The 12,846-nt window shown below is 47.2% G+C and overlaps 1 non-coding gene across 1 annotated transcript; it reads right to left on the bottom strand.

Moving 5' to 3' along the window:
- Window positions 1–8,654: 8,654 nt before the first annotated feature.
- Window positions 8,655–8,761, bottom strand: LOC144245065 (U6 spliceosomal RNA). The gene has a single exon (XR_013339162.1). It is a non-coding gene; the product is annotated as a U6 spliceosomal RNA (small nuclear RNA).
- Between the last annotated feature and the right edge of the window lie 4,085 nt (window positions 8,762–12,846).

The following is a 12,846-nucleotide window of genomic DNA, read 5'->3' as shown; positions in this document are numbered from 1 at the left end:
GTGCTTCTATATTATTGGTGAAGATTAGTGATATTTGCTTCTTTTTGCCTTTTGAAGTTATCCATCCTGTTTCTGGCAGCAACAAAGGGCATTTTGGCAGGCACTGGAATGGAGCAGTTAGGAGGATCCTGGTGATTAGGGTCATGAATGCTGGCTCTTTCTTTAGCTAGTCTTGTGATCTTGGACGCATCAGCAATCCTCTCTGGCCTTCAGTTTCTGCACCCATAAAATGGAGAAAACAGCAATCCTATCTACCACACAGGATTACTGTGAGGTTTCAATGAATTAATATGTGGAAAGTCCTTGGCTTAGTAAGGTGTGTAGTAGGCTCTTCCTAGGTAAGAAGTGTTAATATTATTATGTTATTACATATTCACTTATTTTTCAAAGCATCGAAGTTACTCACTTCTTTTTCAAAAAGAAGGGATTCTTCTGAGTGTTCATGCTGGATCTTACTGGGTTCTAGTTTGAGGTCAGGTTGATAACGTATTAATTAATCGAATATTTATGTAGGGCTTGGAACGAACATAGAGGAGGGGCGGGGACTCTGAGATGCACCTTGTCAGCTTTCATCAGTGCAGCTGCTGGGCCTACCCTCCCAACCCCCCACTGAGCTGGATGTTTTACGATATGGCCAAGAAGAGTTTGGGAGCTGTTTCTCCACTGATAAACCCTTGTTGAACATTTCCAGATATGCATGAATGGAGCCCTCTCCTGTTGAGACAAAAGTTCCTTTTCCTTTGGAAATGCCAAGAGGAGACATGGTAATACCAGCCAGTGATATCAGCAACCCAGAGACTTAACCCTGACAAGGCTGATCCGTGTGTGTGTGGAGATGTCTCTGGCAAACACAGAACCCAGCAGATATTACAGTAAAATATGAGGTGTTCTGGGGAAGCCATTTACTCCTCACAGGAAAGGTCTAAGTGGAAGAGGCTAACCTTGACATTAAAGGCAGTGACTTTTCAGTCAGAGACATACCTGAGACGCTGGGGGTGAGGAGAGGAGGGGGCCTGAGAGAGTGAGTAGGGCTCTGGCATTGGAAGGAACATCCAGAGGGGCAAGGCACCCTCCTTGGCTTATGACTGGGTCTTGTGACAGAATGAGGAAGGGTGTGTTTGCCATTAAGATATTTCAGCATTATCTTACTACTCAGAGAACGAGACTGGATTGTTGCTTCACCCCAGCCCAGTTCCCTTCAAATTCACTTCTTAGGACCCACTCTGGGAGCTGTTCTGAGATTCTTAGGAGGCGGCCTCCAGCCCAGCTAGAAAGTCTCCCAGCCATATTACTGATTTGGAAGATAAAAGAGAGTTTGGCTTTATTTTTGGCAGTTGAATTTGGATTCCATTACTATGATGGACTCAAAATACGCACCTGAATGTATGTGGATCTTGTACCACCTACGTTAGACTCACGTCGGGGGAGGGATGTTGAAAATGCGTATTTTCCCTAGTCCCATTCCAGAAGTAGGGAATTAAAGTCTCTGGTGGGACCTAGGGTCTTAATGTTAAAATCCTCCAGGGTGATGCTGAGGATGTGCCTTTTTAAGCGAATTTCTGGGATTGGACAGGATAGATGACGGCCTTCTAAAACCCAAATTTGAATGAATATGCCCAGCGGGAGAATCCTGGTTCTCGCAGCCTCAGTTTTTCCCTGCGGCCAGGGCACGTTCTGTCTCCACTTGTTTGCTAGGCTGCAGGATGAGGAAATTAATAAGTGCAAAGAACTGGAGAAAGCGCCGCAGCTGGGCTGGGAGAGAAGAGGCGCTCTTACCCCTCCCACCCGGACTCCTGCAGGTACCATGTCACCGCCCCTCTGGCTCTGTGGGCGGTGGTCCCTTTAACAGACCTGACCAATCGCACGCCCATTTCCGCGGTCGCTCCTCGGCGCTCTGGTAGGAGCTGGATTGGCCATGCCTGGCGCGCGGCCTGCTCCGCCCCCGAGGCCCTGGGGTTGGNTCCGCGGGCTCCGGGCTCGGCCCGGGCCAGGGAGGGCCGTCCACTCGCAAACTAAAGGGAAACGGCTTGTAATTTTATGAATGGGGCCCCCGGCTCCTGCCGCCCCCCTCGCCCACGTCATGAAATGCTTGGAAGTCGAGAACCGCAGTTACTTTTACGCGGATCTGTCAGGGGCTGGCTGCGCCCGGGTTGTTTTTCTCCAACTCCTGGAAATCGCGCGTGGCCGTGGGGTGGTTTGCGTGCCTCAGACGGGAGGCGGCGGCGTGCCGAGAGCCGGGGGATCGGAAGGTTAACAAGTGACATTGGGCTGAGGCCTAACGCCAGGTGCCCTGCCCGGGAGCGCGGGTGTGACGGTGGAGGCTGTGGCTGCCGGCCGCTGGCTAGCACCCCGACGAGACCGAGGGACCGGGAGAAGGAATGCACAGCTACTCCAGTTGCACCACGCACGGTGCTGCCCAGATCGCACGGCCGACGCGGGAGTTGGTGCAGGGGAGTTTTCCCCTTTTGAAAACGGGTTTTTGGAAAACTTAGCCCCTCAGTGGGTTGATTGGTTACTTAAACCATCGGTTGTCATGGTTACGGGGCATCAAATGTAAGGGCAAAGTCTGTTTCCACCCTCGCTCGCTCTCTGAAGCTATGAAGTACTTTGTCACCACGTTTTCACAGGCACTGCACAGGGCGGACATACTTTTAGAGTTGAAGGGAAAGCGTGGGCTCCTTGAAGGCAGGGGTGGTACGATCCATGTTCCTGTTTGAAGTCCACCGTGGTTCTGCACAGGATTCGAAAGGAATCAGCCTTCTGCATGTTTTGATGGTTCTCATCAAAGGATTTAAAGGAGTCCCTTCAGCAGCCAGATGTAAGCTGGAAGGAAAACAATGAGTGACTTTTATATGGAGACCAATAAGGATAATCAGAGGGGCAAATGATCCATGAACTCCAGGATAGGGGGTGTTTGAGCGGGCTACGTTTGTGGGTTTAGAACCAGGTGACACAGTGAAGCTAATCTCATAGGAGGTATTGGAAGAGTAAAACAGCCATTTCTATTAGCTCTTACTCATCCCTTAAGCTATTTTGGTATTATTTCAGCTTCTGCCAAGAATTGGTAGCTGGAAAACAAGTAAGCCTCCCAAGGTGATGGGGATTGAGTGGGCTTTTTAACCATATAGTTTTCTTTCTTTCACATGGGCCTCTCCGGGAGTGTCCCTGAAGGCCTTACGTCCATGTGCAGAGAAGGCCCTGGGTGAACTCAGCTTGGCCTGCATTTATCTCCAGGAAGGGGTGCTGGGCCTGAGAGGAAGGCGATTAGCAACCTGATTCAAATCAAGGTGGTTGTCATTGCAACAACTTGACCAGTAACCCAGGGGCTGGGGCAGAGGGAGGGAAGGGAAGTGCAAGAGTTTGCTTGCGCTGAGTGTCCAGGGCTTGGAAGTTTGAAGAGAGTAGCATGTGGTCCTCTGAGAGGATTGGAGATGGCACGTATACCAAAGGTATACATTTGAGAGTATGGTTTTAGAATACTTCTGGAAAAGCAGCAGGAGAAACTAGGCTTTCAGGTAGAATCAATGAACAGGATGTTTTGGAGTTTTCATCCAAAAGAAATTGCATATAGTTGAAAAATATGCAACTAATTCTTAGTGAGCCGATAGTTGTGCCAGAAGCTGCCAGGCATTGTGGGTTATGGTGGAAAAAGCCGAAACGGGTGGAGAGCTTGTTATTGGCGCGGTATGATTCACCTTCCCGCCAAGTGAGAAGCTCTCTTCTGAGGATGTTCTGAAGTCCTTGAAGAAAGAGGGAGAAACACACAGTATTACTTAGTGTAAGAACAAAACAGAACAACAGGGGAGATCCTGCCCGCTGTAGATCACTTTTGGTGTCAAACTGAAACTTCAGAGAGTGGTTTTCTGTGTCAGGTTTGGTATAAAACCATCTGCATCCTCATATCTATTGACCAGTATCTTTCATGGTGTTGGTTCCTGTTCTTTCTTCCTTCTCTGAATTTATTTGTTCAAAAATTTGGAAGTTCATGAAACGTAGTCCCTGGCCTCCAGGCGTTTCCACTTCATTTTCTTGGCCCAACTATCCCTCAGCATCTGCTTTCTTCTTTCTGATCCTTGATCTCTCCTGAGGACCCCCTCCCCGTGGGAATTGTTGAGGTTGCAGGGAGTGTGTGTTGTTTGATTCTGTCCCAAAGCAGGAGGCATCTAGTATAGAAAAGAGAGCATTTGTTTAGTTCCAGCTCTGCTCTATACTCCTTTCTTTCCCTCCCTTCTTCTCTCTCTCCCTCTTCCCTCTCCCTCCCTGCCTCTCTCTGTCTTTCTCTCTCTCTCTCCCTCCCTCCTTCCAGTAGAAGATATATACACACATACACATCTCCAGTCCTCCAGTAGCACTCTAAGAGAAATAGATTGTGGTAGCCTCATTTCATGGAAGAGGGAACTGAGACTCAGAGCAGTTAAGTAACCTGTCTACAGTGATAAGCTGGGTAGATGGTGGAGCAAGAATTTCAGTCTAGAACTTTCTGATGCCAAAGCCTGCTTTTTCCATGGTGCTCCGCGGCTTCTCCCAGAAGAGGAATGGCAGTTCTAGCACAGTGCCTTCTTTGGACATGTGGAAGGTGGGGTTCAGAAAACGTTCAGAGAATTGCCGTAATTAATGTGCTCACGGTGGACCAAGAGTTAGCATCCTGTGTCCTGCCTCTCTGCCTGGTACTGTTTTGGGTAATTCATGTGGCCGCAGGGAAAGTTGAGTTTACCGCTGTGAAAAGATGACCACACTTACCAGGGCACATCTCAGTGCTTCCATTTAGCAGCTCTGTGACTTTGGGCAATTTTTTTTTTCTCTCTACACCTCAGTTTCTTTATCTGTAAAATGGGACAGTATTCACATTTCAGCCATGCTAGGATACGTACAGTTTGTCTCATCTTAACATTTCTGAAGATAAGTGTCTTATAATGTATGGGGTCTCACAGATGCAGTTGGCAATGATGTCCTTTTTTTGTATATAAAATAATGGTACATCTTACAGTAGTGGGGTCTTAGATGAACTATATACAGTAGCGTATTCTTTATAGGTAGTCGTGAGGATGGCATGAAGTCACTCGGCACATAGTGGGCACCCAGTATCAGTGGATGCTGTTGAATGACATGGCTCGGGATAACTGGTGGGTCACTCTGGGTAAAGCTGGGGAGCACCTCACAAGATTTGCCACTTGGAGCTTAGGCAATAATCCATGATCTGTGGGCCAGAGGAACGATTTCCAGTTTGCCTGGAACTCTGTCCTTTGGCTGACTCTTGTCCCCATGAGAAGCATTAACTTCAGGAGCTAACGAGCCGTGGACAGACAACTCCCTTTGTCCTGCCTATTCATTAAGGTCTTTGTCAACTTTAAATCCCGAGTTAAAAATAAATATCGTTATAAGAAGATTGGAAACGTACGCTGATGGGAATGCTCCCACATGTGAATTTTAAAGCACCTCAAGGTTATATACGAGATTCTGTGTTTCCCCTTTCAAAACTCCTGATGTTTAATTGCTTTGGGTGAAGTGTCTGTGAGATTAATCAGAAGAAGGTTAGGCGGTTGTGGTCATGAAAGTACAGAAGCCCTTGACTAGCAGCGGGTGAGGTAGAGAGAGCACCAGAGTGGCCATCAGAAGGCCTGGTCCCAGTCCTGGGGGTTTTATTATGTGAGTTCTTGGGCTCATTTCACCATTCTGGGCCTCAAGGGTCTCTTCCACAATGAGGACTTGATTTCTCAGCTTCCTCCCCTGACCCCCTCCCACACAGTATCATAGATTATGCCAGTTTATGAACTAAGGATCTGAGAAATTAAATGGTTGAAAGGAACCTACTTCATTCAGGATTCCCCGAAATCTCACTTGGGTGTTTGTGGTAGTGCTTTGTAAAGCAGAAAACGATAATCAGGGGATAACAAATGAGTAAACTATCATTTATGGAGAATTGATGGAGAATTTCTATGTGCCAGGCACTGTCTCTACATCTACTAAACCTCACATCGCCCACTGTATAGTAGACACCACTATCGATCTTATTTAAGAGGAGAACACTGAGGTTCGGAGAAGTAAGTAACTTGCCCGAGCTCACACAGCAAGGCTGAGGGCTTAGGTTGCTCCCAGTGTGAGCCCTATGGTTGTTTCAAGTGGACCCTGCCTTGTCTGGGAATCCCCTCAGGCCATGTGCCTGGAAGTTTTCCAGTTTAAAAGTAGGGTTCCCCCTGCTTTATTTTTTAAGTTTATTTATTAATTTTGAGAGAGAGTGCGTGCAAGAGAGCGTGAGTGGGGAAGAGGAAGAGAGAGAGGGAGAGCGAGAAAATCGAGCCTACCTGGGGCTTGATCTCACAAACCATGAGATCATGACCTGAGCCGAAATCAAGAGTCAGATGCTTAACTGACTGAGCCCCCCAGGCGCCCCTAGATTTCCCCCTGCTTTGAGTCACACCTTCCTCCTCTTTTCTCCAGTACTCAACACCTGTTTAACTTTGAGTTCTCGGTCAGGACATCTACTGTGTACTGGGAGAACTTTGTTCAAGGTAAAGAATAACCCCTATGGGAGTTGTAGGCGACTTCATCCTTGAAAGGCAAAGTTTTTCTTTGGTGAAGAAGTCACAACCTGGGTCACTGTGAGCATAAGCGGGACCCTTGAGAGCCGAATCCAGTAGCCTTTCCATGTGGAAGCTGGTGAGATAGGAAACGTGGGTGGGTTTTTGAAACAATCAGGTAACCTTTCGCTTTTGGGTTTGCCTGAAATGTTGGTTTTGAAGGCTTTCCCCTACTAAGAAGGTTATTGGAACTAACAATTGAGTGCCTCCCCGGCTTATTCTAACAGCTAAGAAAGGCACAGGGCAAGAGGAGCCCTTTTCAGTTGTCAGTTTATTTGGGATATGAGATTTAAACCCACCCCTTGAATTGCTCCTGTAAATAATCCTCCAGAATCACAGTATGCATTTTCTTAGTTTCATTTCTCTGTTGTTTTCTTACAGCTGACATAAGCTGGCCTATTCTCTTACTCGATTTTATTTTATTTAAATATTTTTATTTATTTCTAGGAGAGAGAGAGACAGCATGAGCAGGGGAGGGTCAGAGAGAGAGAGGGAGACACAGACTCTGAAATAGGCTCCAGGCTCTGAGCTGGCAGTCAGCACAGAGCCCGACGTGGGGCTCGAACCCACGAACCACGAGATCATGACCTAAGCGAAAGTCAGACGCTTAACCGACTAACCCACCCATGCACCCCTCTCTTACTCGATTTTAAATTCTTTCTTACATCTAATTCTGTCTTTTTAAGCAGTGTTCCTAAAGATGGTTATATTTATCATTTGAGGCTTGAAATAGAGAATTTAAAAATTTTTCCATTGAAAGGACTGACTAAACAACAACTATTACTCAATCAATAAAAATTTGAGCCTCTACGGGAGCCAACGATTGTGCCTGCTGTTGGAAATCCAGTGGGTAGCAAAACAGATGTGGTCTCTGCTGGCACACAGCACATTATCTAGTGCAGGCAATAAACAAGTCAAGAGATGTACACATTGTGTGTATATGTGACACTGTGGGAAGTGTGAAGGCTCCTTCCTCCGAAGGGGAAGAACGGTGCACTGAGAAGGAAGAAAGGGAGCCAGCCAGCCTGGGGAGTGTCCAGGAAAGCAGTTCTAGAGGGAGGGGCATGTGGCTAGTGTGGCTGTGGGGAGGAGGAGAGAGGATGGGGAAGAAGGCAGGTCAGAGGGAGGGCAGTGCACAGGAGAGATGAAGAGCCAGGGCTCGGGAGCCAGGCACTGCCTCGGGGGCCTTAGGGATTGCTCAGCCTCTTGGTGCCTCGGTTTCCTACCTCCAAGTGGCCATGAGGATTGAATGAGTTCATGTCTGGGAAGTCTTGAGAACAGTGCCAGGCATGTGTAGGAAGGGCTGGGGGACAGGTCTGCCGACTCTCACACAGTGGAGAACTTGACCTGGAGTGGGCAAGCCTCTGTTCTCAGTCAGTACTTTGATCATTCCGTGATGAGACTAAGGAGACTAAGGCGGCTGATACGCATGTCTGCCGGTCGCGTTCTCGGGTAGCTCGGCATCTGTGAGGCCCTGGCAGTGAGCACTGTGCGCGGGGAGCATTCACCATGGAGCCTCCGCTCCATCGGCCGTGGGTGCCATGTTCAGCTGGAAGTGAGCAAGGACCAGAACCGCTGTTCCTCTGCTCCTTCCTGCAGTTGTCTGCATTCGTGTCTGGACACGGGAGGTCAATTTTTAGCCTTTTTTTCCTGATAAGAGGAGGCAGAGGCCAGAGGCCAGTGATCAAACGTGACAACTCAGAGTTGCTAAGTGCAGTGCCTGCCTGATGTCCATGCCTGATGAGATTTGGTGTGGTGCTTCGTCGGGGAGACCGCCACACCTCAGGATCCTACGGAAACTTTCATAGTGGTCACTGGTTTGGTTCTNCCCAGCCATATCAAAGTTTGTAATATCCTACAGAGTATTTGTTATAATTGATCAAATCGGTATACAATTGCATTAGTTCCTTTAAAATTTTCTTTCATTTTGGAAACATTTTTTAAATGAAAAAAAATTTTAATATTTAGTTTTTTTTAAAGTGTTTATTTATTTATTTATTATTTTTTTTTACAAATAGTTTATTGTCAAATTAGTTTCCACATAACACCCAGTACTCATCCCTACAAGCCTCCTCCAAAAATATGGAACGCTTCACGAATTTGTGTGTCATCCTTGCGCAGGGGCCATGCTAATCTTCTCTGTATCGTTCCAATTTTAGTATATGTGCTGCCGAAGCGAGCCCTTTATTATTTAGTTTTGAGGGAGAGCGAGAGCAGAGGAGGGGCAGAGAGAGAGGGAGACACAGATTCTGAAGCAGGCTCCAGGCTCTGAGCTGCCAGCACAGAGCCCGACATGGGGCTTGAACCATGAACCGTGAGACCATGATCTGATCCAAAGTTGGATGCTCAACTGACTGAGCCACCCAGGCACCCCTGGAAACATTTCTTAAGTTCCCAAAAGAATAACGTAATGAGCCCCATGGACCTATCATTGTTTCAATAATTACTGACATGTTGCTAATCTTGTTCCAAGATCATTTCAATTTGAAGCATTATTGGTGGATTTTCTGTCACAGCATAAATGTATCTTTGGAATATAAAATTATATGGTAGATATGGTCCCAGAAAAAAAAAAAGTTGCACTCTGCCTAATTACAGGACTGGTGTTGGTAGTTAAAATTCAGAATCCTAAACGAACATTTCTTGTAAGCTTTCAGAGACTTGCTTGTGAAAAGTAGTCATCCCTGATTCGGCTACATATGGAAGACTGTAACCTGGGGTCTCAAATTGGAGCCCTGTGCCACTAATCACATACCCAGTGAGAGTGATGCCCCCTGAGGCTGGGACGAGAGGCCCATCCAGACTAGAGGGCTGCCCTTGCAACTTGGCAGGAGAATGCATTTGAAGTCTGGGTCAAGAACATGCTTCTTTTGTAAGATGGATCTGAACCCACTGGATAGCTCCCAGGATGATTTCCCGTGGACTCTCTTACCCCTTCTTTCCCTTTCTTAAGTTATTCGCCTGTAAAAACTGTTCGATCCCTTCAATGAACCCAGATTTTAAAGAGCATTTCTCAAGTTTCCCCTTGTTTTCTACCATACTTCATTCATTCATTCATTCATTCATTCATTCATGACCAACATGAATTTGGTCACCAAATGTTTGGTCACCAAACATTTAAGAAGCTTGTGCAATGGGTCAGATAGTGTGCTAGGTATTGAGTATACATATGGTGGTGAGCAAAATTGACAGGGCCCTTGCCCTCCTGGAGAAAGGAGAAAAGCAGACGTCTACTAAAAAATATGTCATAAGAAATGGTGAGAAGGATGATGAAGGACAAGAACAAAATGGAGCGAGGTGAAGGGGTGGAGCTGTTTCCTGAAGATGGAGCAGGTGGTTCCTAGCAGGCCTCGCTCCCTTCCTCCTGGGAACAGAAAGGTGCCTGGAATATAATAAACCAGGGGGAGAAAGGCACGTGGCCCAGCTGAAGCAGAAGGCAGGAGGGACTAGATCACAGCGCACTTTTCAGAACATGGATCTTATCCCACGAGCAACAAGAAGCTCTCTTAGGGTTTTGAGCAACGGTGTGACATGCTCATGTTAGGAATTTTTTTTAATTTAATATTTTTTTCAGTAAGCTTTATGCCCAGTGGGGGGTTTGAACTCAAGACCCTGAGATCAAGAGTCGCATACTGTACTGACTGAACCAGCCACATGTCCCCCGTATTAGGAGTTTTTAAAATCACTCCCACGGCAGTAGGGTGAATAGATAGAAGTCACCGTGGGGAGAGCCATGAGGGGACCGCTGCTGTCTTCCAAGCAAAAAGGTGGTGGTTTGGACCAAGAGCAGTGGCAGTGAAATGGCAGAGAGAGAGAGACCAGTCAGGAGAGGTTTAAAGATAAAAATCGCATCACTTGGTAAAGGACTAGGTAAGAGCCGACTTGCCTTTGCGGCGAAGAGAAATGCAAATTACTTCTGGCAGAAAATATTGGCTGTGTATACTCTGCAATTCACCGGTATTACACTTCCCTTGGCACCTATTTTTCAGAATTTCTAGATAAATTCAGAGCTGTTCTCCTGATTTGCTCTTAAATCTATTCTTGAAAACTGTCATCCGTTTTCGAAACATACTCATCGGGCATCTACTATGTGCTGGGAATAAAGAGGTGACCAAGACAGCCCAGGTCCTCAGCAGTCTCCTCTGCACCTCCACCTCCTCCTGGCAGCAAACACAAGTCCCCAGGCTGCAGTTGTCCTACCTCCCGAAACCTTCCTATGGGCCAGGTTGTAAGGGTGGCCCCCTCTCCTCTGGACGGGCTTCCTGTTCCAGCATCAGGAGTTGTCTCTCTTGCCAAGTATGTGATCAGTAGCAGGGTGTCCAGATCGAGGCCTCAAAGTTAGAGTCTTCCATATGTGGCCCACAGTCAGGGATAGAGTAGTCTTCCTCTCTTTCTAGAAGGTAGGGATTGTGCCCTGTTTGCATTTGTATCTCCTCCCTCTCATACCCTCTCATACCCTCTCCCCTATCCTCAACTCCCATCAGCAAACCAGAACGCTCTGCCCTTGGAGGTGTTCAGCAGGTGTTTGTTAATAGCCCCTGGTACTACTTAAAGATAATGCCAGATGAGCCCTAAAGAGGGCTCTAGGCAGTAGTGGGAGGGGAAGAAGCTACCTGATTTGGGGAGAATGGCTGTTGGGGAGGCAGCTGTATATTTAGACCTGGCCCTGCAGATGGAATAACTTGCCCTCTCATTGAGGCCGATTTCTAGAAAAGGGGAAGAGCCAGCCTCCTCAGATCACCCATTGCATGGGAGGGAATCATAAGAGACATCTGGATCTGCACTGGAACGTTGAAGTTCTAGATAGGAAATGGACTTGAGGTTAGATTTCTTCTACAACTTTCGTGATTGTGATTCTGAAAGAGAAAACTGATGTGGGATGTCATTAGCTGATTTCCTAGGTAGCTTTTTTTTTCTTTGTTTTGTTTTGGAAGAAGGGACTGAGCCCCTAGACCAGGTTGTCTGATAATCAGAGAGGAGGTATTTATTGAAGACCAGAGTAATGTCTTTTCTAGGAAACTTGCAGGTCTGTTTAGGAAGGCTTTAAGCTGAATATTAAGGGGATAGACGAGAAAAGTATTTAAAAAAAAAAAAAGAGAAAAATATACAGGAAGTTTGCAGAACCTGATAACATAGGCACCTGTGTGACTCAGCAGCAGTGTGGCCAGCCAAGTGGTGCCCAGAAACTCTCAGGTGGAAATCAGCACCAAAGCTGCTTGAGAACAGTGTGGAGGGAAGGGGTCAGGTATCTGTAAACTCATGCCTGAGGGTGAGTAGTCCGTGCCTCCCGCCACTGGAAACCTTAACAGCACAGCCAGGTAAATATGATCTGCTGGTAGGTTGGAATTGAGCAAAGTGGTATGGGCACACCTGGCCCCAAGGAAAACCATAGGAGAGACTCCCTCTGTGAGCCCTGACCATGGAAGGCTGGTGGCAAGCGTTCCTGTTATGATGGAAAGAGCAGGGGCAGGTATGTAATTGTAGAACAGCCCGCCAGACTGAGGTAGCCATCATTGTGTTCCATAGACAGATCTTGCAAGAGGCCCCTGACAGATGTAGTAGATCATGTGGACGTTTCTAGGTGACTGTTATTAGAAGTGGACCATGTGGTAGGTTTTAGTACTACCTTGCTGATATTTTACCTCTGAGAGCAGGCAGAGGGAAGTGTGTGTGTGTTGGGGGGCGGGGTGCTGTTTGGCCCTAATAATGACAAATAAGGAAAAGCCAGTTGACAGTGTGGACCGGGGAAAGCCATGTGGAGGGCAAGGGAGCCTACGACCCCAGCCCAGAAATAAGCACAGAGCTCGGGTTTAGACAAACTGGCTCCACAGCCCCTGCACTTGGGGCATCTCTTACCTTATGCTGTTGTTTCCTTTGATAAAAATGATGGAAATGCTACTGACGTAAGCTGAACAGGAGCCATCTTGGTGTCCTCAAATCCAGATGCCTGTTGGAAATGACCTCTTGAATATCAGCCCCGTAGCAATGGCTGATCAAATGTGGCTGCTCGTTGGTCTCCATCTGCCTTACCCCTCCCCCCACGAAGAGCTCAGAGCAGACACTGCAGTACCTGTACTAGAAGTCTGAAGGGAGTTGTCCTCGGGGAAAGTCGAGCTGCTTGCCCTGGCTAAGTTCAGAGGCAAGATCGAAGTGGAAAATAAGTCAGAACAGTAGAAGACCCACGGGAAAGGACTTGCTTTTGTTTTAATTTCCCAGGGTAGGCCAATGTCTATGGGGATATGATGAGTGGTATTCGATCCTGATGGGG

Source organism: Crocuta crocuta, unplaced genomic scaffold, assembly GCF_008692635.1.
Source record: "Crocuta crocuta isolate KB4526 unplaced genomic scaffold, BGI_CrCroc_1.0 scaffold288, whole genome shotgun sequence".
In the NCBI taxonomy this organism is placed as follows: domain Eukaryota; kingdom Metazoa; phylum Chordata; class Mammalia; order Carnivora; family Hyaenidae; genus Crocuta; species Crocuta crocuta.
Note: the sequence above shows the minus strand (reverse complement) of the source record. Positions and strands in the feature narration are given on the sequence as shown.